The sequence below is a fragment of the Protopterus annectens genome, chromosome 8.part0, assembly GCF_019279795.1.
Source record: "Protopterus annectens isolate FY-2018-M chromosome 8.part0, PAN1.0, whole genome shotgun sequence".
In the NCBI taxonomy this organism is placed as follows: Eukaryota; Metazoa; Chordata; order Ceratodontiformes; family Protopteridae; genus Protopterus; species Protopterus annectens.
The window spans coordinates 1,653,789,713-1,653,811,947 of NC_056741.1; positions in this window are offsets into that span (position 1 = coordinate 1,653,789,713).

A 22,235-nucleotide genomic window follows, 5' to 3' on the forward strand; every position below is an offset into this window, starting at 1 on the left:
TGCATGGGATATGCGGGAGATGGGGACTGTGGTGCCCTGGCCAGGAAAGAAGTGGGGCTCAGAAGTCCCTATGTGAGCATGCCTGCCCTTCTGCAGCCAGGGGAAGTTCCATGAGGGTGGCCTGGATCAGACAGAGGTCCTCTGAGAGGCGTTGAGGCATGGGGACATGGCACAATTTGGCAACCTGCAGGGGATATGCGGGAGACGGGGACTGTGGTGCCCTGGACCGGAAAGGAAGGGGCTCAGAAGTCCCTATGAGGACATGCCTGCCCCTCAGCGGCCAAGGGAAGCTCCATGGGGCCAGCTGGGACCAGAGGGAGGTTCCCCCTGACAAGCTCCAAGGGCAAGGGGACATGGCCTGGCCAGGAAGCCTCCAGGAGATATACGGGAGACAGGGACTGTGGTGCCCTGGGCTGGAAAGGAAGAAGCTCAGAAGTCCCTATAAGGGCGTGCCTGCCCCTCGACAGCTGAGGGGAGTTCCATGGGGCCAGCTGGGACTGGAGGGAGGTTCCCCCTGAGAAGCTCCAAGGGCATGGGGACATGGCCCAGCCAGGCAGCCTCCAGGAGATATGTGGGAGATGGGGACTGTGGTGCCCCGGACCGGAAAGGAGGGAGGCTCAGAAGTCATTATGAGAGCATTCCTGCCCCATTGTGGCTGGGGGGAGAGCCACGAGGATGGCCTGGAACAGAGGGAGGTCCCTCTGAGAGGCTCTGAGGGCACGGGGACACAGCACGATTTGGCAGCCTGCAGGGGATATGAGGGAGATGGGGACTGTGGTGCCCTAGACCGGAAAGGAGAGGGCACGGAAGTCCCTATCAGGGCATGCCTGCCCCTCTGTGGCCGAAGGGAGTTCCGCGGGGCTGGCCAGGACCGGAGGGAGGTCACTCTGAGAGGCTCCTAGGGCATGGGGACACAGCCTAGCCAGGCAGCCTACAGGACATATGCGGTAGACAGGGAATGTGGTGCTCTGAACCAGAAAGGAAGGGGACATGGAAGTCCCGATGACAGCATGCCTGTACCTTGGTGGCCTGGTGGAGTTCCGATAGGGTGGCCTGGATCAGAGGGAGATCCCCCTGAGAGGCTCCAAGGCAAGGGGGACATGGCATGGTTTGGCAGCCTTCAGAGGATATGTTGGATACAGAGACTTTGATGCCCTGGACAGAAAAGGAGGGAGGCTTGGAAGTCCCTATGAGAGCGTGCCTGCCCCTCTGTGGCCAGGGTGAGTCCTGTGAGGGCAGCCTGGATTGGAGGGAGGTCCCACTGAGATGCTCCGAGGGCAAGGGGGACATGGCACGGTTTGGCAGCCTTCAAGGGATATGCAGGAGATGAGGACCGTGGTTTTCTGGACCTGAAAGTAGGGGGACCTGGAAGTCCTGATGAGGGTGTGCCTGCCCCTCGGTGGCCGCGGTGAGTTCTGCAAGGGCGGCCTGGATCTGTGGGAGGTCCCCTTGAGAGGCTCCAAAGGCACGAGGACACGGCACGTTTTTGCAGCCTGCAGAGGATATGTTTGAGACATGGACTGTGGTGCTCTGGACCAGAAAGGAGGGGAGTCTTGGAAGTCCTGATGAGAGCATGCCTGCCCCTCAGCAGCCGGGGTGAGTCCCGCGAGGTGGCCTGGATGAGAGGCTCCGAGGGCACAGGGACATGGCACGGTTTGGCAGCCTCCAGGAGTTAAAGGCCAAACAGGGACATGGCACAGTTTGGCAGCCTCCAGGAGTTAAAGGCCAAGGGGGTCTCCCATCAGAGTCTGTGTCCCAGCCCCAGGTCACATCCCGCTGCTCATACCGTATTTCCACAAAAATAAGACTGGGTCTTATACTCTTTCCCCTGTCAAAATACACATTAGGGCTTATTATCAGGGGATGCCTTATTTACCCACACCATCCAACAATCTACCTTTATTCATTTATTCATGTACAAAAATCAACATTTATTAATGAACACAAGTCGACATTTATTCATGTACAAAAATTGACATTTATCCATGTACATGTATTTCATACTTTTCAGTTAATGGACCACAGTTCTAATGCATTAAAACAGTTGTGAGAGAATTCTACATAAACAGTGCACCAAACATTTCAACTTCAGAATACCTGCACATTGGCTTTCACAGTTATTCAAATACAGTCATGTCATCTTTTTCTGGAACATTGTCATAAGTGTCCAACCCCCGAATTTCAACATGAATTTCTTGTGGCTCCATTTCCTGTAGAACCATTGACCCCAATCTGTCATGCCTAGCAATAGAGCTCTCCTTAAATGAGCACAGCTTGTCCAAGTAGCCTGCTCGTAGTGCATTGGCAGCATATCTGTCAGGGATTTTATCCCATGACTTTTTCATCAAAGTCATGACCTCTTGCAGGCTAGGCTTCACAAAGTTTCCATGCTGATTTCTCTCCATTCTATTTTCAATGTAGTCATTGAGTTCCATGTGCAAATGGTCCTTGAATGGCTTGTTTATTTCAATGTCAAGAGACTGGAGATAGGCAGTCATTCCTGTGGGAATCATTATGTGATCTATTCTTCTCTGAGCAAGGAATTTCTTCATTTCTTTAGCACCGTGAGTGCTGGCTGAATCCCAGACTAGCAGACCTCTTTTGCCACCTCGCAAAACAAGTGGCAGCATTACATCAACCCACTTCCTTATAGCTGCTTGCGTGCATCAGGCTTTTTTGGTTTCAAGAATGTAAATGCCTGAAACACATTCAGTCTTATTTTTCTTGCCCTTACTAATGATTAGAGGTGGGATTTTCTTTCCATCTAGGCAAATTGCCAAACTACAGGTAACACGTGCACTCTTGTAACCAGTGGGGGAATGTAGATTGACGAGGCACCCCTCTGATCAATTGTTGTTTGAGATCCTTGGCCCATAAACACTTCAGTTTCATCCATAGCAATCATGTTGGAGAGTTGGTATTTAGAAAAGTCAATGCCATCAACAAAGGACTTAAACGCAAGTGCACGTTTAATAACTTCAGTATCTTCCAGCTTGAACAGTGTTGCTGATCTTCTTAGATACAGTTGTCATATTGGTGAAGGAAGCCATCCAGCCAATGTTGTGATGCTTTGAATTCTTCTTGAGATATTTCTAACTGTGGTGCCATTGCAAGGGCAAAAGCTTGGATATAAGCCCTGCGCACAACCAAAGCCTTTGCTCTCCTGTTAGCAATCCACTCACAGATGATGTCTTCCAGCACAGGAAATAATGGTTGCCAACATGATCCACACTTGCACTTCTTAGCATTTCCCTCATTGGCCTGTTGACTGAGGTTATCGTACGCTGCATGCCATTTTCAGACCATTCGGAGGTCTAATTTCTTCCCTTTGCAGAAAGCCATCAAATTCTTTCCCTGGGAGTCTGCCATGATTTCTTTATTGTATGCGACAGAATAGCTCTTTCTTTTTGTACTCATCTTGTCTGGGGGGGGGGGTTAATTTGAAGACTTATGAGACTGGAGTGACAACACAAAATGACACTGTTTACAAAGAAAAGGCACACCCACAACCATGCACTATCACGTGCGCATGCTCTACGCACGTTGTCTGTACGTTGATCAATCAAAATACACCTGCCAGTGTTTATGGGCCAAGGATCTCAACCATCAAGTGTGAGTGATGGTTAGGGTTACAGTAAGAATTGTGGAGGACTCCCATGCAAAGACTCTTACGACTTTCTGCAAAGTGAAGTTGGTTGTCAGAATGGTCCGAAAATGGTGAGCAGAGTATGATAACCTCAGTCAATGGGTGTCAATAATATTATTTTATAATTCAGCACGTCCGTTATTTGTTGTTGACAAGCTTAACTGGGACGTATTTTTGGGGTAGGGTTTATATCATGACCACCCTGGAAAACCATGCTAGGCCTTATTCTCTGGTTAGGTCTTATTTACAAAGAAATATGGTATGAGACATAAGAGTGAGTTAACTGCCACCAAGAGAAACTCCTTTCATTTAACAGCAGTGAACAAAGATCGCCCTCCAAGTCACATAACTGAGAAACTTTATTTCAAGCCTGATAGCAGATAGATCCAAAACTATTTTTGACATACTAATGCAGTCTTTTAGCAAAACAAATATATATAGCCATAGAATTAGATATAGATATAAATATATATATATATATATATATATATATATATATATATATATATATATATATATATAGACCCCTGTTAGAAGAACAAAAGTTTTTTTGCAGGGGGGCAAGAACCTCTGCACTCCCATGTGGAAAGATGCCCCCCCTGCTAACTATATATACAAACTCTGAAATTCCACTAAAGTGGGGAAGGAACAAAAAGCTATAATCCCCACTATACTGAGATCATGAACAATCAAGGTCATTGTGCTTCGACCTTCTGGGTTTTTGATGTTCCTGGCAGGGACCGGGATAATAGTCCGACTGTATATATGTCCATTTTTAGTGGAGGCCCAGGGAGAAAAGCTCCAAGATAATAATACACATTGAACATTTAGTAAATGCTAGTTTCAAGCAGATTACAGTCATAAGCAATACCAGCATTTAGCAAATATAGGGCTCCCTATTATGCAGACACAGGTTGTCAAATGCATCTTTGTCGAAGTGTAAAGCATGAAAAGGCAAAATAGGAAAGCGGCTTTTCAGCAAATTCTTTTCCTTGGAAAGAATTAGTTTGGCCGCTTTCGCTACTTTGCCTTTTGGCACTGTAGTGCGATCTCGGAGTTGGTATATTTAAGTAGGGTGTGTGTGAAGGTGACAGCCTCCCACGTCAGGGGTTGTGGGGGAAAAGCCCCCCACATTAAGTAATGTTTTACAGGTTTTTTCTTTTGTTTCAGAACAGCGATTGTTTTCCATTGGAAAACAATCGCTGTTCTGAAGTTTCAACATTGTAATCTTTCATTTACATGGGGTCAACTATATGTCGTTTGCTCTTCTGAGCATGTGATATGATAATATAGACCCACATATAGTACTAACTTATTATAAAACACTTTACAAAACATAACATTATTTTCAAAGTTATATATACATAACATTACATTCAGGTTTAAGACACATTGAGCAGCAGTTATACAATTGACCTTCCTGAAATGGAGTGGTAGAAAAAAGTTAGAAGTAGTTGAAGGTAAGGCACCTATGAAATAGAGAGGTCACTAGTCAGGGTTAGTGCAAGAACATAACCAATGAGTTTTGAAGTATTTCTTGAGTTTGTTTTTGAATCGAGTTAGTGAGGGTTCTAGGGTCAAGTCAGCTGGGAGTCTGTTCCATGTTTTTCCAACAGAGTTGGCAAACAGAGAGTCCCCAGCTGAGTAGTTGGATTTGTATGTTTGAACTAGGAGTCTAGTGGATGATCGCAATGGCCAGGTGCTGGTGTAGGGGCTGATAATATTTTTAGTGCAGGTGTATTTTCTGGTTGGTAAAGGACTTTATGTGCCACAATTAGCTGGTTGAACTGCAGTAGGCTTGGCAGTTCAAGCCATCTTAGGTGATTTAGGTAGTGACAGTGGTGTGCCCGGTAGGTTGTGCCAGTAGCAAATCTGGCAATGTGGTTATAGCAGGATGATAGTTTATTAAGATCTGTTTTGTTTAAATTGGAGAATAGAGGTGAGGTATAGAGAAGAGTTGATAGTAGATGGGAATGGCAATTGCAGTTCTAGCAAATGGGGTAAGGAAAGGTTTGATTCTCTAAAGAGAGACAAGTTTTTTATTAATGGTTTTGCTAGTTTGATTGATATGCACATCAGACTTCAGGTTGTTATCAACTATGGCACCCAGTAGTTTAGTTTGGGCTTCTGAGGAGATGATAGTGCCATTGTTAGCGGTTATGTTGAAGGATGGCAGGGGGGTCCTGCATGTGGAGGAGAAGAGGAGCAGCTTAGTTTTGTTGGAGTTTAGATTAGATGTTGATTGGAGAGCCATTTTTCCACTGTATTGAAGGTATTTTGGGTTAATGTGAATAAAGTAGCTGGTGAGGTTTCAGAACAAATCAAGGTGGAGTCATCTGCATATTGAATGCAAGTAGCATCTGGGATGACTGAATGAAGGTCGTTGATAAAATGGAGAAAAGAAGGGGTCCTAGTATCGAGCCCTGGGGGACTCCTAATGTGATGGGTAGGTGAGATGATAGCTTGTCCTGCCATAGGACTGCCTGTTGCCTGCCCTGCAGGTAGGATTGAAACCATTGGAGTGCATGGTTGTTTAAGAAGAAGGCCTTCAAGGTATTTATAAGCATTTTGTGGTCAACCATGTCAAAGGCCTTGGATAGATCTAGAAAGAGTGCTGAGGATAGTTTGTTATTATTGTGGTTGTGGTTAATGATGTTAGAGAAAGAGAGGAAGGCAGAAGTAGTATTGTGGTGTGGCTTAAAGCCATGCTGAAAGTTGGACAACAGCTTGTTCTGTGTGAGGTAGTGCATGAGCTGTATGTGTACACACTTCTCCATATTTTTAGCTAAAGGTGACAGAATAGCTATGGGTCTAAAGTTTGACAGTTCAGTGGAACTGCCTCCTTTATGGAGAGGTATGACATGGGAGATTTTCCATATAGTGGGTACAGTAGCTTCACATATAGCTTTTTTGATCAAGATTGAAATGGGATATGCTATGGTGTCAGCAGCGTTTTGCAGATAGTCTGCTGGGAGGAGGTCGGCAGCCAGGGTGGTGGGTCTTAGTTTCTTAAGTAGGGCATGAATAAGTTGAGTAGGAACAGGTTGGAAGGTAAAGTATGTTTGGTTACTGGGTGTGGCTGCATTATAATCAGAGCCATTTGGGAGAGAGTTGGCTGGCTAGAGACTGGATAGTCTCTGTGAAGAAGCTGTTGAAGTTAATAAAAAAAATCCTAGCTTGTTTCCTGCTTTTCCTGTAACTTATCTAGTCCAGATACAGACTTGCTGTATCCAGGACTGTTTGTAAGCTCCTGAGCCCCCCAAGCCTTTCTGTGTTGGAGGGAAGCCTTCTAGCTTATCAGTGGGAGTGGTAAGCACTAGGTAGCCTATCTACCACAGGATAAAAAGTTTCTGGCCCAGAAATTATAGTTTATTGGCCATTTGGGAAGCTCTTCCATCTCTTTCAACCTGCTGATTCAAAAGCCTGTGTTTGTGCTTGTTTCCTGCCTTTCCTGTTACTAGTCTAGTCCATGTACAGATTTGCTGTATCCAGGACTCTTTGTAAGCTTCTGAGCCCCCCCCCAAGCCTTTCTGTGTTGGAGGGAAGCCTTCTAGCTTATCAATGGGAGTGGTAAGCATCAGGTAGCCTATCTAACATGGAAAGAGTGGGGTTTGGCCCATAAATTGTAGTTTATTGGCTGTTTAGGCAGTTTATTGTTCCCCACCTTTTCTGTAACTAGCCTAGTCCAGGTACAGATTTGTTGTATCCAGGACTCTTTGTAAGCTACTGAGCCCCCCAAGCCTTTCTGTGTTGGAGGGAAGCCTTCTAGCCTATCAGTGGGAGTGGTAAGCATTAGGTAGCCTATCTACCACAAGAGGAGTGGCTCCTGGCCCAGAAATTGTAACAACTGGCCGTTTGGGCAGTTTTTCCCATCTCTTTCAACTTTCTGGTTTAAAAGCCGCACTTGCGCTTGTTTCCCACCTTTCCTGTTACTAGCCTAGTCCAGATACAGAGTTGCTGTATCCAGCACTGTTGGTAAGCTTCTGAGCCCTGCAAGCCTTTCTGTGTTGGAGGTAAGCCTTCTAGCTTATCAGTGGGAGTGGTAAGCACTAGGTAGCCTATCTACCACAAGAGGAGTGGTTCTGGCCCAGAAATTGTAGTTTATTGGCCGTTTGGGCAGTTTTTTTCCATCTCTCTCAACTTTCTGGTTTTAAAGCCCATGTTTGTGCTTGATCCCCACCTTTCTCGTAACTAGTCTAGTCCAGGTAGAGATTTGCTGTATACAGCACTGTTTGTAAGCTTCTGAGCCCCCCAAGCCCTTGTGTTGGAGTGCAGCCTTCTTGCTTACCAGTGGGAGTGGTAAGTACTAGGTAGCCTGTCTACCACAAGAGGAGTGGTTCTTGGCCCAGGAATTGTAGTTTATTGACCATTCGGGAAGTTGTCCATCTCTTTCAACTTTCTGGTTTAAAAGACCACATCTGCACTTGTTTCCCATCTTTCCTGTAACTTACCTACTGGAAAGCACTAGAAAGCCTTAAACTGATATAAGCCTTCTAGCTTAAAAGAGAGACTTTGGAGTGATTGAGTATCAGTTTTCTGTATTTTCTCACTGTACTTAACTGTTTTCCACCTAAAACACTGACTTTCCAACACTTATTGTGATTTAAAAGCTTGTTTTTTTCACATATTGTACTTATTTGACTGCCTGCACTTTTAAAAAGTTGTTTGTTGTTTAAATAAATTGTTTAACTGTTGTAGGCTACACACTAAAGTGCGATAGCCTTTTCTGATTGCTTGTAGTCGTTTAAAGCTGTTTTAAGTGTACTTTTTACTGTTTTTGCCTTATCTTTTCAAAAAAATAAATAAATAAATGTCTTGTTTCCCGCCTTTCTAATCTAGTATAGTCCAGTTTTCAGGCTAGTGCTGAATTCAGGGCTGTGTTGCAAGTTTCTGAGTTACCCATACCTTACTTGGATAGAGGGAAGTTTTTCTGTTCACCTGTGAGAGAGGGGAACCCTGAGCAGCCATCTTTCCCTGGAGGAGTGGTTCCAGCCCAGAAGTTAGTAGTTTAAAAAATGTGTTGCATGGTTTTGTGTGCCGGGCAGCACCGGTTAGCTAGGGTAAATTATTCCTGGCTCCACTAAGTCTCCGCTTCAGTTTTTCACTTGAAACTAGTCTAACTCTCAACCTACACACTCAAAAAGCATCCTACAGTCCAGCACTTGCTCAGACCTAATAGCAAGCACTAATATACCCCGACACTTGACTGCCCAGCAGGGCAAGGCTCTTTATCAACCCCTCACCAGCCAAGCGACTAAGCAGCTCACCCTACTATTCAGGCATGACCAAAGGGCAACTTCAGGTGTACTCTCCAGTCCAGCTGGTGAATATGGGTATCCTAATGCAATGTTACAACTACCTCATGTACACAAACAGCCCTCTCCTCCTACCACAAAACACTAACATATGTAAGAGATGCAATTATACAGCCAAACTGGAGGCTAAGGTATCTCCACCCAAGACTGGAACAGACAGTCATGAGGAGAAGGTTAACACTTGCACCACACCTCCAGCCTCACATAGACATACTAAACCAGCACTGGCAAAAAAATACACATAAATACACAAAATCATACTCGGAGGCTCTAAATAAAAACCTGCAAAAGCATCAGAGAGCTCCAAAGCAGACACCCACAAAATCTGCACCTCCCGTCACAAACCAGACAACACATAAAACACAAAATTAATATGCCGCACAATCACAGCCCTTAAGGCAAAATAACATACCTAACACACTAGTAATAGGTGACTCAATAGTCAGGCACACTGACACCCCACTCACTAGGCTGGACAAGGAGAAGATTACTGTTAGCTGCCTGTTGGGAGCCAGAATCCGCCACATAACACAGGCATTCAGGTCACTCCAGAACAAGTACAAACATGACTCTGTCAGTGTTCATGTTGGTGTGAATTACCTGAGCCGTACCTCCCTGGACTACATGAAAAAAGACATGGAAGAGCTCTCTGATCATGTAGCCCAGGCGGGTATAACCCTGACCCTGAGTAGCATCCTGCCTTCACCAAGAATGATACCTCAGTATAAAGAAAAAATGATCAATTTCAACAATTGGCTAAGCTTCTGGTGTCATTCAAAGGGGATCCAGTGTGTGTCAGCCTGGGATGACATGCTCAACAAGCCACGTTGTTTTGCAAGAGATGGCTTGCCCCCTTGGCTTTCTAATTCTGGCCAAGGCTCTTGCTGCCCCCATAGTGCCTTTTTTAGGCAAGGCTCAAAATTCAAACCCACCTCTGTAAACAGCACAAGTAAAACATTGAGGGTTATGCTACTCAATGCCAGGAGTTTAAATCTCAAAATGCATGCACTCAAAGCACTCCTAAGTATGGAGAACGTCGACATCTGTGCAGTAACTGAAACCTGGTTCAAGGCTCCAGAGAGCACTCCAGCACTACTGGGCTACAACTCATACCACATATTTCGGCCACAGAACACGGACCGAAACAGAAAAGGAGGGGGTGTATCCATATTCATCAAGGATACCCACACCTCCAGGTTAGTGGCACAGCATGATACCTCTGAGATCATCCATGTGCAACTAACACTGGGCAAATATACAATGCAAATTGTGACCTGCTACAGATCACCCTCCATGACCCAGGACCACCACTCCACCTTTCTGGAGACAATGGAAAACATGAAGGTCCTACCGAACACCCTGATCTTGGGAGATTTCAATTACCCTACCATTAACTGGGAAAACTACTTGAGTACAAACTCCCAGGCTTAGCGCTTCCTGGAATTTATCAACTCAAATGTCCTGGATCAGCTGGTAAACTCCCCTACCAGAGGCCACAACATATTGGACCTGGTCATCACCAACATGGGCGACAGGTGCTCCGTACCGGAGGTCAACCCGTCACTGGTTAGATCAGACCATAAACTAATCACCCTGGATGTCCACACCCCACCACCACCCCCAACCAAGGAAACCACAGTGAAAAACTTTTCTAAAGCAAACTTCACTTTACTTAAGGCAGAGGTGGTACGTTTCACAGCCCCCTTGCTAAAGCATAACACTGCCCAAGATGCAGAATCCTTTACAATTGCACTCTAAGAGAAGGAAACTGGTCTGGTGGACCCCTGCCATAAACAGGTTATATAGCAAAAGGAGGAAACTAGTTCAGAAAAAAAGCAAATCCCAAGAAGGAAAGACATCCCTGATCAGTATCAGTGAGAAACTAAGGTCCTTCATAAAATCATCCAAGGCTAACTTCGAAAGAAAAATAGCCAAGGATTCAAAAGATAACCACAGAGCCTTCTTTAGCTGTGACAAGAATCTAAGTGGCAACTCACAGATATGCTCTGAGACAGTGCAAAATAGCACAAAATATACTGAACCTACTGATATTGCCAACATACTGGCAGATAGATTCAGTGCAAACTTCACCTTTCTCTCACCTTCAAAAGGGCCCACAACAATGCCAGAAAAGTGTAGTGTCCCGGAAATCACAGAAGCACAGCTGTAAACAGCCCTGTCAAAAGCCAAAAATGCAGCATCAATGGGGCCAGATGGTGTCCCAGGCTGCGTCTTGCATGAACTACAGAATGAACTAACCCCCACCTAAACACGCTGTTCAACCTCAGCCTCTCCACAGGCTACGTACCCATAGAATAGTGCACAGCAATGGTTATTCCGCTCCACAAAGGAGGGGCCACAACTGACCCTGGTAACTATCACCCCATAAGCCTGACTAGCCTGGTCTGCAAGACTATGGAGCGCATCATCTTGGAACTCATTAACAAAGACATTGGGAACCTCCAAACACTTGACCCAACCAAGTTTGGCTTTGTTAAGGGCAGATCATTCCTACTAAACCTGGTTAACTTCTTCGAGACAGTTACCAAGGCCATAGACGAGGGAAAGGTGGTTCACACAACCTACCTTGATCACGCCAAGGCATTCGACACCATTCCTCACTCGGGTATTATATAAAAACTCACCAGCCTGAACATAAACCTCTACATCACAAGATGGGTTGCCAACTGGCTTACAGACAGAACTCACACAGTAAGAATAGCGGGCTCCAGGTCTGATTCTAAACCAGTCACAAGTGGTGTTCTAAACCAGTCACAAGTGGTGTCCTGCAAGGCTCAGTTCTGGGACCCCTACTATTCGGCATATATTTCTCAGAAGTACAGGCAAACACAGGATGACTATGGCTAACCAAGTTCGCCGATAACTGCAAACTGGGAGCCATAATTGACTCTCCGGCTGACACGGACATCCTCCAAAAAGGCCTTACTGAGATGGACACCTGGTGTCAAAGTCATGGCCTCAAGCTAAATGCCAAAAAATGCATAGTCATCCCGTTTGGGAAAAACAAAACACCCACGAATTACCACATAGTCGGCAGCCCCCTTAATACAGAAGAGGTAATAAGAGATCTGGGGACCCAGGTAGATAGTAATCTCTCCTTTGACAATCATATTGCCAAAGTAGTTAGGAAATCCTTCTATGTGGCCCATCTAATTACTAAGGGGTTCACATCTAGAAATAAAGAGGATATAGTGCCCCTCTACTCATCACTCATCAGACCCATCATAGAGTACAATGCCCCATTTGGGATGTACCTCACAAGACACTTCCAACAGCTTGAAAGACCACAAAAGCACCTCAGCAAGAGGATTACTGGCCTCAAACATATGTCCTATGTAGCCTGACTGAAAAAACTCTGGCTGTACTCAGTGGCATATCGCTTACTCAGAGGTGATCTCTGCCTGACTTACAAAGCCATGTCCAACTCAGAATTGATGGACATGCTCCACCTAAAGAAATCCAAGTCACTGCGAGCCACGTGCTCTAGTGAGCTAAACCTCACCACAACATTAAATAGAACATGCTGGAGGGATAGATTCTTGTCACAGAGAATCCCCATGCTTTGGAACAAAATTCCTAACTACATTAGGCAGAGCCCCTCACTAACATTCTTCAAGAGAAGCCTTGACGAGTGGATGGGTAACAGAAAGTACACCCCTGGGATCACTTCATTGGCTCTGCTTAATGGAGGCTCAGTTCATTAATCAATGGGGTGGTGAAAGCCGACACACTCTGGCTAGGCTTATAAATGCCCTCGGGCAGATAGCCTAGTACCTACCTATGAACCTATGTCTACTGGGGATTTTTGTTGGGAAGCTGAGGGGGATGGAGTGGTGGTTTGGCCTAAGTGGAGTAGTTTATTTATTCCTGCCCAGAACTTTTGAGGTTTGTTTTGGTGTTTTTGCAGTAGATGGTAGTAGTGGTTCTTTTTGTCTAAGGTTATGGATTTTTTGGTGTCATTCCTTAGCTGTCTGAATCTTAGTTGATCAAGTGGGGCTTTTTTTTGTAGGTTCATAGGTGTTTACTAGGCTAATGACCACAAAGGCCTTTTTAAGCCTAGCCATGCAACCCAAATATCTGACAAGTTCTGGCACCTTTGATAAGTGTAAGCAGCAGCTTGGGAGATGAAACATTTACAAGCAAGAGCAGGGGCCTGGGCGATGAACCATTTGCAGTTTGCCTGTATTAGAGACATAGGTGCCAGCCAGGGATGAATTTCCTGTTCCCCATCCAATTTTTTAAGTTACACTTGAACTGGGTTAGGGAGGAACTCTGTTTCACATAGATGGGGAGCTTGTTTCACGAATGAGGTAGTCTCTGGGTTATATACCTGTCTTTCCAGCAGGCCCTATTTATATCAGAGGCAAGGTTTTAGTCTTTAGAAAGGGTAATTCTTGTGCCATTTGTTTTGTGGGTATACAAGAGTTCCATCAGAGTGGGGTCTGGCAATGCAATGTATGCCAGGCATAGATCTCCCCCCTCAACAGCCTGCAGGAGATAGAATACAGGGATAGGACCTTGTGGTGGTCTGCACAGGACATTTAACTTATGCCACATATTCTTTTAGTGAGGAACCTCAGTGGTCATTTCAAATGTTGGACATGCCTGGTTAGGTACATACCAAAGGTGGCATTGTACTCAATAAAAAGTCTGATGAATGCCGAATACAGTGGAACAATGACATCCTTTGACCTAGATACCTTACCATTGTTTATAAGTTATACTACATTGAATGATTTCTTACTACTTTAGACACATGATGGTCAAAGGCTAAATTACTGTCTATGTGTGTCCCTAAATCCCTGAGTACTGGGTCAACTCTAAGGGATGTGTCAATATTATAGTTAGTAGGATTGGATGACTTCCTGAAGGATAATATTATGCATTTCTTGGCATTTAGTTTTAGTCCATGGCTTTGACACCAGTTGTTTGTCTGTGTCAGCCTTTCCTGGAGAACATTTGTGTCAGTGTGGGATTTAATGACAGCTCTTAATTTACAAATATCTGCAAATTTAGATAGCTAGAGACCATTGAATTGGCCTTGACTTCACAGAAGGAAATGTGCCAAACAGAAGAGGTCCATGGACCAATCCCTGGATTACTCCGCTTGTGACTGGCTTCTTTGTAGAGGTGGACTCTCCAATTCTAACTTCCTGTCTCCTGCCTGTGAGCCAGTTGGCTATCCACCAGGTGACATACAGGTTTGTACCTAATCTCTTGAGTTTGTCAACAATGCCCAAATGATGTATTGTGTCATAAACCTTTGGCAGGTCAAGGTAGTCCATGTGAACCATTTTGCCCTCATCCATTGCTTTGGTGACCTTCTCAAAGAAGTCCACCAAGTTGAGTAACATGACCTGCCCTTGATGAAATCAAACTGGGTTGGGTCTAGTGTTTGGAGGTTTACAATATCATTATTGATTATTTCCATGATACTTCTTTCCATGGCTTTGCATATGAGACTAGTGAGACTTATGGGTCTATAGTTTCCAGTGTCTGTAAATGGCCCACATTTGTGTAGATGGATGACTGTTGCTGTTCTCCATTCATGAGGCATGAAGCCTGTTTGGAGGCAACGGTTAAATACCAATTCCAGAAGTCCTGATAGGTCATGTTTCATGCTATTTAAAAGGCATATTGTGGGATATTGTCTGGACCCATTGATGCAGTGTTCTTGCCCATAGATAGAGTATTAAGGACCTGTTCCCTAGTGATAGCAGGGGGAGTTATATTTGATGGTATTTCCTGAGGAAGGGTTAAAGAGGTGAGAGGGGTAAAGGTGGAGCTGAATTTGTCGGCCAGTAGGTTTGCTGTATCTTCTGGCTCACTATAGGTGGCTCCATTTACAATGAGCTCTGCACATAATTGTGTATTGCCTTTGAGGTTGCAGACACAGCTAAAGAATGCCTTGTGGTTGTCCTTGGCCTGGGAGGCCAAATTTACCTCAAATATGGCTTTGGTAGACTTTATTTGTCCTGAGCTGTTTGTTTGGTTTTATGAGAATACTTTTAAATTGCTGGGGGCTGCACCTTCTAATTTTTATCTTGACTTTCTTCCTTCTGTTATACAGCCTACTGATTTTGTGATTCTGCTAGGGGGGCTTGTTTTTTTAATTAGTTCTGTACTTCTTCCTGGTGGGTGCAGCTGCCTCTATGCAGCTATTAACATGCTTGTAAAGGGTTTCTGTGAACAGTTCTGCATAGGCAGCAGTGTTCTCAGGGTTTATGGGAGCTTCAAAGTTTGCCAGGTTATCACTAAATAGCAGCAAGTTAGACTCAGAGTAGTTCCTGAATATTCCAGGGTTAGCTGGGAGTCCAGATTTTACTTTTACTTCAAAGGAGACCATTTTGTGGTCTGATTTTACCGGAAAAGACATTAAACCAGGGGGATGTACAGCACTCCCCCATATTAGTGAGGACAGATCCAATATGGTTGCACCCCTGGTTGGTGTATTGACAATCTAGTCCAGGGAGTTTGCATTTATTTATAAAATCCAGGAATCTCTGCACCTGTATGTTTGGTGTTGTATAGGATTCCCAGTTAATAGTGGGGTAATTAAAGTCACCCATGAATATGATATTCAGTTGGATGGTGAGTGTTTCCAATAAGTTTAAATAAATGGTATGGGTTTCCTGGGTCATAAAGGGGGACTTACAGCTTGCAAGGAAGTGGTATTGGGTTTTGTCTATGATGATCTGAATATGGAGAAGCTCAAGTACATTGCCCTGTTTGACCAGCTTTGAGGAATATTTATTTTTAATGTAAATCAAGACACCTCTGTGTTTAGTCCCTGTCTGTGTAGTAGCTGGTCTAAATATGTGGAAAGCATTATAACCCTGCAGTGTCGGTGTGCATTAACCCATGTCTCAGTGACCACACAGATGTCAGCATACTCTAGGATGAAAAGAGCTTCTCAGGAGTAGAGTTTTTTGTTCTGACTCCTAGCACTGAGCAGTAACACCCTTAGATTTTCTTGATTTTGATTTGCTATGCTGGAAGTACATTCAGTTTGGCATTGCCTAAAAAAAGGCATTATGGAGGAATACAATGTTGTAGCTAATATTCAAAAACCTAGAGGGGAGAGGTGCATACCATCCCTAGAAAAGCAGCTTGGTCTGTTGACCATCTCCTTCCATGCTGACAAATATTGCACCCCCCTTAGAATGACACCATAAACTAAGCCAATTATTAAAATCATCCATCTTTTGTTCGTAGTGTGGCATAATCCTTGGAGCAGGTAAAACGCTGCTCAATGCTAGGCTCATACAAGCCTGGGACACATATTCCAAGAGCTCCATGATGTCTCTCTTCATGTAGTCTAGGGAGATACATCTCAGGTTATTTACACCCACAAGGACTATGACTGAGTCATACTGATAGTTGGGGTCCAATGACCTGAGTGTGTGTGTAATGTGGTAGATCCAGGCTCCTGATAAGCAACTGACTGTGACTTTCTCCTTACTCAGCCTGGTGAGAGGGACATCAGAGTGTCTCATGATGGAGTCTCCAATGACCAGAATGTTGGATTGTGTGTGGTTTACTCTATGGGCTTAGAAGTAGAGGCTTCATGCGATGTGGCTGTATGTGTTGATGTGGGTGTTGTTTTGAATGAGTGTATTTGGAGTTGCTGCGGGTATTTGTTATGTGTATTTCATCTAGGAGTTCTTTGGGGTTTAGAAAGCTTACATTTAAGTGCCTCAGCATATGTGGGTCTATATGTCTGCTTTGAATTGTGCTTGATGGGTGCAGAGTGTGTACTACTGACAACTTTATTGACATTAGGAGTACTTCTATGTGAGAGCTTTGCCTTCAGTGACATTGTGTAAATACATCTCTCAAATACCATATCAGTTTGTTTGAGAATTAACTGATTGTCAGTAAACATGGGACAATTTCTGCATTGCCTCAGAATGCCCATATCCACCAAGCTGGTAATGGAGATATTTGGAAAATTTGTATCCATGGCAACAGACCCTTTTTATTGATTAAACAGTTGGAGTGAGAATATAAAGCAATGTCAGGAGTATCCAGTTTGCAAATCTGGGGGCAGTGCTTGTCCCTGCAAACTAGTTGTTCCATGTGCAACTAGGTATTGGTGAAATTTCAGTCATGCTTTTACAGGAAAAATGTCAACCAAGGTGCCTGTCTCTGTACAGGGTACTGCCATACACTTTACAGGAAACTAATAAGCAGACCATGAAAATATAAGAATGAAGTATTTAGGCAGATATTCTGAAGTTAGCAGCACTTACTTAATTACTATATATACATAGTTAACATAGTCAAAAAATGAGGCAGATGATGTTTGCCTTTCAGAAATTTTTAGTAAACTGCCAATAATTAAGGACACATAGTACATTATACTCTATAATGTTAAAACCCAGTTAAAGATACACAAGCATATTAGTAGCATATGCGATACAGTGTATCCCAGAATGGATTGCACAATATGCTGTGATAGTCTGAGGTCCAGGGTCACTACTGCATGCCATTCAGTTAAGGAGTGAGAGTTGTCTGTACTTTCTTGGCATTTATAACAAATAAGTTCAAGATGGGTATAGGACTCTCCTGAAGATAGTTCTTGTCTCCCTTCTTGTTTGAGATTTTAATGGACAGACTATTAAGGCACAGATCAAGTTTTCAGAGCATCTTGTTTGGAAATGAGGGGTGGTAGGTATATTGCTTGAAACAGTACTGTAGCTAGGGTAGTACAAGAAGGGCAACTGCCCTGGGTACAAAATGTTTGGAGGGTGCAATCAGCTGATCTCAATCTCTCATTAATGTAATACTGGTTTTTAAAAGATGGTATTGCATTTGTAGTCAAGCCTGAGAGCTGTAGCACTCTGTGTGTGGTCTAAAGTGCAACAATTGATTGCAAAATTTTAAAGTATACCAAAACTCAAGAACAAAATCAAATAGCCACTACACCATTACAGAATCCAACTCCAGAAAGGCAGCACAATTAAAAAATGTTTGCAGAAACAATAAATGCAGTAAAAACCATAGGAACCACACTTAAAAATTTAAAGGTTACCATTTTTTAATTAAAACCTGAACAACCTAGAGCTCAGAGCAGGCAGGGTATAAACTATAGCAACTGTGCTTCATTTGCAGCAAACTGTTCCCTACAGTTTTAGAGAAGATTTTTTTTTTTTATTTTAATAAAATATATTGAAGGAGGGCTGGAGTCAAGGCAGAGAAATGGGACCTGAATAGCTGGAGCTGGGGGCAGGGGGGCATGTCATGCATTTGGCCACCTGGTTGGTGTACCAGTAGATGAAACATTTGAGCGGGTGGGGTGCTGGAACCAGCTATACCTCTTGTTTGAAAATAATGATATCTTATCAGACTCATGTGAGTATGATAATGATTCACTGCTACATGTGAAATAAATTGGATAAAAATCAGATGTATTATGGATCTCCTCTACAAAGATTTCTCTGCCCTCTAAAAATGAAGATGAACTGCTACCACAGATGATGGAATTTAAGTGTCCTGGAGTTTTGTTCATAGTGAAGGTAAAGGGGATAGGGAGGTTGACAGCCAGACACTGTAAGCAGTAGTAGTGTTAGAGGCATTGCATCAGGCAGAGGTATTGAAGTGGAAGGTAAGTAACAGGACAAAGTTCTCAGTCCACCATTTATTCTTTGCTGCCATCCTCACCTACAGCTATGAGCTTTGGGTAGTGCTTAAGAGGATCATAAATACAACTGGCAAAAACTAGGTCCCTTTGTAAGGAAATTAGGTTCACTCTTCATTATAAAGTGAGAAACCAGGAAATTCAGAAGGATCATGAAGTGTATCCACTGTTTTTCCATGGCGATAGAAGCTGGTTAATATTTTTTGGTAGCTTGTGAGAATATCCCTTCGGAGCCTCCTATGGAAAGGGTCTCAGAACCATTCCACAGGGAAGAGACCCATGAATAGAAACATGACATATTAGATGGATTATATTTTTACCTTGCCTGTAGATCCTATCAAATATGCTGTAGGCTGTTGATGCTGAATGAGAACAGCCTTCTTTGCTCAGTTTGCTACCACCATGATACTCAGTGGGGTAGAGAGTAGATGCAGTTGAGCTTTTTAACATTAGGTGCAGCACAAATAAAATGAATATTCTATGAATAACGTAGCGTGAATAATAAAACATCAGAATAGAATTGACTCTGACTTCCTGATGGAATTTTCTCATTATTGTTAACTATTGGTCAACACCTCTGTGTTTATCTAATTGCCTGAGGATTTATTTTCTCTGTTGTACTTCTGGTACAAAGACTTACATTTCTGTGAAATTGTTCTCAATAGCAAAGCTAATTAACTGGCAGGACTGGATTATATAACCATCTGGATATACCAAACTGACATAAGTATACTTTTTTGCACTTAATCAGTTTCAGTGATAGTTAACAAAACTGTACTTCATTTATATATTTGCTTCATTGTTTATTGCTGGCCTCCGTCTGTCTGCATTGTTTTTTTTCTCACCCTCCTACCCAAGTGTTGCTGTAGTGTTAAACATGGTTGCTTTAGAATTGCCCATGGCTGCTGTAAATTTAATGAATTCCAGTACCAGTAAAACCAAAAAAAGCGAACCAGTAACAACTGCTGAAGACCGATTTATTGTAGAACAAAACAAAGGAACTCAAGTACTAAGCGCTTTCACCCACACAAGTTAGGGCATCATCAGAGTACTAAGAATCCACACATCAACTTCCTTTTAAATACATATGCAAATTGAATAATTAAGCAATTTGTTTGATACACAATTAATTGTATATCATAATTTAAAAGAGCTACATATACAATAAAAATAAAAATACAGCCAAGACTTGTGAAAATTTATAATGGTGATATCAATATATAGTTAAACTATTTACAAGGAACCTATGTATAAAAATAATACAAATATATCAAACAGAATTCATAAAGAAGAATTCATAATAAAAATTACTCTAAAAAATCCTATTAATAATATTATAAAATCATAAGTGCTTAAAAAACCATTAAATAAGGCACTATTGCAATAATGATTACACTAACACTTTAAATAAAACATAAATTTGTTAATAATTAAAATCAACCAACTATTAAATATCAACATACTATTAAATATTAAATAAATCGAGACTTATATTTAAGTATGCTAGATATAGAAATGTGCTCATTAATACCAGGTCTAGAACTAGCATTTAATCTTAATTGCCATAAACATTCTTTAGCCTCTAGTAAGGTTTTGTCATCACCTCCTTTTTATTATTATTATACGCAATTCTATCAATTACAAAAAATAAATACCTCTTAAAATTCTGACATCTTGAACTATGTATATAAAGAGAACTAGTATTTCTTTGCTTTTTTATGTCTCTAACATGTTCGACTATTCGTTCTCTAAGTTTCCTAATCGTTTTGCCAACATAAAAAGCTGAACATGATGAACAAGTAGCAAGGTAAACCACCATTTTGGTGTTACAATTACAGTGTCCTGGGCATCTAATAGTTTTACTGAAATTATGTACTGCAACATATGGTCCATCGTTAATATATTTGCAAGTACACCATGCCCCACATTTACTCATCCTAGACATATTAAACATATTCTTGTTATTAGCTGCCTCAAAATATTCTTTAAGGTTCATCCCCCTACTATATGTAACCTTGGGCCCATGCCCTAGATTATCAATTAGTTCACCATTGTTATGAAAAATACTCGTCCAAGTCTCACGCACTGTATTTACTAACCTGGATGATATTACATTAAATGGTATAATAAAGGTGTCATTTTTGGTAGTACCTTTATTCTTAGGTATATTATTGTCAAAACCAAACTTTATTATAGGTTTGTATATTTGATTTCTTTTCATATGAATCTCATCACTGACTTTGGTAATTAACTCAAGCGGGTAGCCTCTGTCAATAAACATATTAGATAATATTTCAATCTCATTGCAAAAATGGGTATCATCACTAATAATTCTAGAAAATCTGACCATCTGTCCTTTAACTAAATTCTTTTTTTGGTAATAGGGATGGCAGCTATCAAAGTGTAAAAAATAATTGAAATGGGTTTTTTTCCTAAAAATATTTGATTCCAACTTACCCATATTTTTATAAAATAAAATATCTAGGTATTCACAGTTGTTATCAAATATCTTACTAGTAAAATTCAAAAAGCTAGATGTTGTTTTTAAAAAATTTTCAAATTCAATAAGCAATTCTCTATTACCCTTCCAAAAAATAAGGATGTCATCCAGGTATCTTAGATAAAGGACAATATTCGGCCAGAAACTAGACATAAAAACATATTGTGTTTCCCACAAAGCTAACACCAAATTTGAATAAATGAGGGCCCATCTAGCCCCCATAGCTACTCCTGTCTTTTGTTTGTAATATTCGCCATTGATGTACATATAATTATTCTCAAGTACAATTTCCATCAGTTCCCCTAACAATTTACATTTAGTCTTGTTTAACTCACTAAATTTCAGTAAACTGGCCTCAAACATTTCAAGGCCCAATGTGTGGGGAATCACTGTAAATAAATTAACAACATCAATGGTTACCATTATCACATCTTTATCAATGTCACTAATATGTTCTCTCACTTTTTCTAAACAATGCCAGGAATCCTTTAATATATGAGGCAACTGTCTCAAAGTCCCCTTACAATGTAAATCTATTTATGAGGCAATAGCCTCAGTCTTACAACCCCTGGCAGACACTATGGGCCTAAACGGTGGATTGTATGTATCCTTATGGATTTTAGGGATACCAAAGATGGATGGCATCATTGGATGTTCCACTAATAAATAGTTGTATTCATCTTTAGTAATGACACCATCCATCAAAAATTCATATAAATACCAATCCACTTTAACATATGCCCTTTCCATCTCGTGTTTTGACACTTTTTCATAAGTTGTGTTGTCACTTAACATTACTGTCATTTTGTTTAAATAGTCAGTTTTAGACATAATGACAACCCCACCACCATTATCGGGTTTCATAACTGTAAATTTGTCAGTGGTAGTCAGCTCCTTAAGACAAAATTTTTCAGCTGAAGTCAAATTATCAGATGTAATTTTTTCATTCTTTAATATTCTTCTTATTTGTGTTTCACATAATCTTTCAAATAAATAAATCATTGGGTTCTGCGGGGGTATAAAGGTACTACTCCTTTTTAGAGTAAAACTAGTGTTATCTGTCTGAATACTTTTATTACTGGCAAAAAACATCTTGAGATTAAGTGTTCTAGT